The sequence below is a fragment of the Juglans microcarpa x Juglans regia genome, chromosome 1S (assembly GCF_004785595.1).
Source record: "Juglans microcarpa x Juglans regia isolate MS1-56 chromosome 1S, Jm3101_v1.0, whole genome shotgun sequence".
In the NCBI taxonomy this organism is placed as follows: Eukaryota; Viridiplantae; Streptophyta; class Magnoliopsida; order Fagales; family Juglandaceae; genus Juglans; species Juglans microcarpa x Juglans regia.
In genome coordinates, this window is record NC_054595.1 from 8,270,073 (window position 1) to 8,275,994 (window position 5,922).

A 5,922-nucleotide genomic window follows, 5' to 3' on the forward strand; every position below is an offset into this window, starting at 1 on the left:
CCCATCAATCTCTCTTTAAGTTAAATAACAATGTCCTTAATTCAGCCAACTGGACGCTCAATCTCCAAAGGAAAGTATAGCCTCAAAATTTAAATTCCTATGTGACCTTAAGTCACAATTAATTCCTGTAGATAATCACAATAATTATTGTCAACCATCATTCCATTGAGTAATCCGCTTCGACTACACACTTCGATTGACTCACCAAAAACTCCAAACCAAAATCTCTTGAATTTAATACTATTGTATTTACTCATCTTCAACACCTATCCAAGACACTTCTTCCAAGCTAAAATGAGACTAGGACCTATACTCTCCGAAATGCATAAATACTTACCACTAATACGTATCGATCTCATGCACCCTTAGCCAAAACAAAATATGCTCCAAATGTGCAAGTGAACCATTTTCATCATCTAGACGTATATCCTCGAAATCAACAAGAATTATTTCCTAAATCCATACCATCTATTATCCTTAAAATTGATATGGATTAAATCCTCAACCTGTCACTAACCTCGAGTTAAAAACAATCATTTTCTGAACTAGATCAACATCTTCAATCCTCAGAAAATACACAAACTAGATCATTACCTTCCATCTCCAAAGAAATTCTCTCCTGAAAAATTCTCATATTAGTAACTTAACTCTGATCAATCCCATTTTAATTCAGTCATTCAACTCTGCAATTCTAAAATCTTAAACTAGATAAAAATCATTTTCCAAAATCTTGCAGATCGATGACCTTAATTCTAAAACATTCACCTTATAAAACTTGTAAATTCTAAAATCCCAAATGCTACCAAATTGCTTATCAAGGTCGACAAGATCGAAAACTTCTAATCTAAGTAATCCCTCAATTGCTTGTTGAACCAACCACCTTATATTCCATAAACTTATTTCCTAAAAACTATGGGGCCTCAAACCTTAGATGACCTTCTCAAAAATCTAACCTTGAAATTCGTTGAACTTACAACCTCCTACTCCAAAAACTCATTACATAAATTCTACGGAACCTAAGACCTCAATTATCCAAAGCAATTTAAAACTAATCCCCTCCTCAGCAGCAACTTGAGTTCCTACTCCAAAGAGTTCACCCTGACCATGATGTTCGAGCCTTGATCTTAAAATAAACCAGTTGCCAAGAGTTCAAGCCTATTGCACCAAATGTTCAAGCCTAACAATGACATTCACAGTCGTACCATTTTCCTGCCATAGCACAATCCTTAACCCGCCTTTCAACTTCGCACAAACAAAACTAAACAAAATAAAATTCCATAATTAAAATAACATACGACAAAATAAATAAAACCAATGAAGTAGTTCACAAAAAATAATTAAAACAATAAAATAACTTACCATAAAATAAAGCAATAAAATAAATAAACAAACAATTACTATACAATAAACTAAATAAAACCAATAAAAACCACATACTTTAAATTAAATAATTTCAAATCACAACTTTAAAACTTTCTGGTACTGCACCTACAGGACATGTGGTTTTACCCAGAGCCGAACTGCTCTGATACCACCTGTGACGCCCCGACTCCCACGTACAAAAAAAACGGAAATCGTGACGTCAGGATGATGACAACTCAGTCACGCATCCCAACGAAAGTGCCAAGTGTGTGTACATGCAACAGTATACAGTAAACAACATAACGGAAAATATAAATAAGTCTACTAAGTACCAGAATTTTAAATACAAATATTCAAAACAAATCATCTTTAAAAAGTTATAAAGTCATCCCAAAATATATTACAAAACAAATATATAAATAATTGATAAATCGAATCTCGATAAACGGGAGCAATCCCAGATCACTCCTCTAATGGAGCTAAGCTTAAGGCTCGTCATCCTCATCTGCATCAAAATCTGTGATACCATAAAATAGTACCACATGTAAGTATAAACTGAACAACCACGAGATAAAAACATATTGATGCAACCAACAATCATGCATATGATGAAATATGCATCAAATCCAAAATATCATTTTCCCCGAAAATTGATATTTTTCAACACACGCCAAAATCTCATTTGGCCCAAAAATAATAATCCGTCATTTTTCCAGAAAATGACCCAAGTCAATAAAACATCATTTTCCCAGAAAATGAATCACATAAAATCTTTTTATTCAACACACGCTATTTTTCCCGAAAACGGCCTATTAATCCATTAACCAATGCACCATGATCTCCCCTAGGGATCATGCGCACGTCCTGGATTCCTAGCGATGCTCAGTTCCGCGCCCAGAGCGTTCGTGGCCAAGAACCCACTACCCAATGAGCGATGCCCAGTTCCGCGCCCAGCGCGTTCATGGCCAAGCATCCTCTAGCCCCCCGCCAGCAGAGGGGCCACGGAGTCGGCACGAGACCATCTCGTCCGATCCCATTGTCGCCCAGCGACAACCTAGGGGACGTCACTCAGTATATTCCGCTCCCGAGTGACCAGAGGAGCTCCACCGAGATAATACCCCATCTCGGCTTGGGGTTGTGATACACACGCACCCAAAATCCTTTAACATATTAAAATTCAGTTTTCATGAAACACATGAACATGAATGCATGTACACGAAAACTCAGTTTCCTTTACAAATATGATCATGCGTGCAATATGCCATATACATGAACAACACCATACCAACAACCAACATTTCACAATACCAACGAAACACACAACTCCGTCCACAATCCATCCGACCCCCGAACTCCTCGAACTCAGTCTGGCATGTCCAACCAGATCACAATAATATGAGTTAGTACAAAAATATATTTAAATCATGATAGTTCTTTGGAAAAATACTTACAGTGCTATATAATTATTTCTGAAGGATCATGGAGGTGCAAAAGGTGGCAACACAGCAACGTAACAATGTAAAATATACTGTGGCCGTGGGTCTCAAAAACCTACTTTTCAACGGGGACAAACCAAGACCCGAAATTGATAGGGTAAGGCTTAGAGATGTCGGTAAAACTAGTGGTTGTGGTGGTTTGCCGTGGATGGCGGCGCAAAGGGTGGTTCTAGGCCAAAAATGTCAAAATCGGAGATGGAGATAAATAGGCTTCACCGGTGACGGATCGGAGTTGGGGTTGGGTCCATTGGGTTGCTAGGAGGTCGAGGATGAAGTGGTGAAAAAATAGTGGCTGGTGGTGACGAGATGGCGGCGCGCGAGCACAAGAGGTGCCGCGGCTTGGTGTTGCGGTGGGGGCTAACGGCGGCGATGGAGGAGCTGAAATTACAGTGGGGTGATTGCCGGTCGAAAGGGAGGTGAGAGGGAGGTGCGGTGCGGCTCACGAGCAGCGCACGGTGGCACTGGTTGGAGAAGAAAAAACGGACGGGAGAAAAGAGAGGGAGGTCGCGCGCAGGAGAGAAATGGAAAAAGAAGAAAAAGAAGAAGAAAAAGAAAAGAAAAAAGAAAAGAAAAAGAGAGGAAAGAGAAAATAGAGAGAAAGAAATGAGGTACAATCCCCACATCTTGGGTCACAAAAATGATCCAATGGAAATGATTTCGAAGCAGCATCTCAATTGAAATAATTTAAACGTAATGATAAAATAAAAATAAAATAATTAAATCCGACAGTAAATTAATTTAGAATAAAGAAAAATTTAAATGCATAACAATAATTAATAATAAGAAAGCACTTCAAAATAATTTTCACAAAATTAAAAATCATAAAAATAAATCAACTAAAAATCCAACAATTTTAAAACAAGAGAATAAATTTTTGAATAAATAAAAATAATCCTTCAGTAAAAATACACTAAAATACAGGGTGTTACATATATTATCCCGCCCAATTTTTAGATGACGTTCGGACGTATCTTCCAATGACAGAGCCTGAAATCTAGCGAAAAATTTCCCGCACTTTTATTTTCATGTTCGAACGTTAGGAAATTTGATGTTTGAAAGTTTATAAATTCTCAGTTATTTTCATCGACTAACTTTCGAACGTAAAATTTTAATGTCCAAACGTTTCGGATCATCACAGAGGTCTAAATCGAGCGAAAAATTTTCCACACTTTTATTTTCATGTTCGAATGTTAGAAAATTTGGCGTTCGAATGTTTATAAATTCTCAATGAGTTTCGATGACTAACGTTTGAACATAAAATTTTAACGTTTCAAATCATCACAGAGGTGCCTAAATTGAGCGGGAAATTTCCCGCATTTTTCTTCTCATGTTCGAACGTATTATAATTGTACGCTCGCACGTTCGCATGTTAAATTGAAACGTTTGAACGTGGAAAGATCATCACAGATATGAGGAAATCGATAGGGACTATAATATTAACATTCGAACGTAAAAAATTAACGTTCGAATGTTAATTTTATTCAGTAGTTAGTATTTATTAATATAATGGTTATATATATGTATTTTTTTCTAGATACTCATAATATAATCTCTTTTAATTTTTAAAAAGTTGAGAAAAATATTAACCTTTTGTGACTATTTTGTTCTTTCATATAACCCGCTTGTTCGAGATATTCTTTGTTACTTATTAAATTCTTCTTTACTTAAGGTGTGTATTTGGACATTATCTCCAATCACTTGTGAATATGTTGGAGAAAAATATTCATTTTTAGGATTATGAGAGGTGAATGTCAGGGTAAATAATCTGGACTATATATATACTATATTATAGAATAGTATATATACTATATTATATATATATATATACCATGATAGCATAATACTTTAAATGAAAACATAATATATAGTATATATATATTATTTATAGTATATATACTATTCTATATAGTACTATATATATATATAGTCTATATATAATTCCCCAAATCTGTGTGTCAAGACTCTGGGATCTGGTGACAAAAGATCTAGTGTCAAAATCTTGAGATTTATTCCGAGAGATTGATGTAAGAACAGATCTAGGTATATGATAACTAGACGGTGCGAAGCCAATATTTGAGTATTTCTCTAGTTGAACTTGATGACTTCAAAATGGAGGTATTCTTCATAAACAATTTGATTATTCTCTTCTTTAATCTATTGATTAGTAGTCCTGTTTATGGTAGACAATTGATTTGATTTATAGATCTCAAATCATGAAAAGAAAGGTAAATTAATCTGTATTTTCTCTAAATACTCATAATATTTTTCTTAAACATAATCTCTTTCTATTTTTGAAAAAGTTAAAAAAAATACTAATCTTTTGTAACTATTTTAATCTTTTATATAATCTTATTTGAGATATTCTTTGTTAATTTTAAATTCTTCTTTATTCAGAGTATATATTTGGGCATCATCTCCAACTACTTGTGAATATATATATAGTGTATTATACATTATATATATAATACACTATATATATACTATATAGTAATAAAATATACGTGGCACATGCAGATCCTATAGATTTGCCACTGCACATCTTTGAGAGGATCCGTTACGAGGCGAGCATCGTCTCCATGGACAATCTCCCATGCGGTGTCCTGATCAGTCGACTATTATTTACTCGGAGAGTGCCAACCCAAATGGAAGAGCGGGTCAAAGATCAGATGAGCCCCCTCGATATGACTACGCATCGATGTAGCATTGGACAAATGAGGGGACGTCAGCCATCCCCTATAGAAGATCTAGTTCCTCTAACGCGGCCTGCTTGGGTTGATGCGGTGATCTCACAGCTGACTGCACATATTGATCGTAAGATCGATCGATCACTCGGGGCTCTAGAGGCGTCTATCGCCGAGATAGCCCATCGTGTAGGTATCATCAACGACAAATTTGATACCTTGACTGAGGAGATACGGAATAAGAATTTCGCGAATAACGCTATTATCTGAGTGTTGTTTACGAAATTTTATCATATTTTGTATTTTACTTTTAATATATGTAAGGAAAAATATTATTTAATATTTCTATGGTTTTTAAATTTCAATTCCCAATCTTCTTTAAT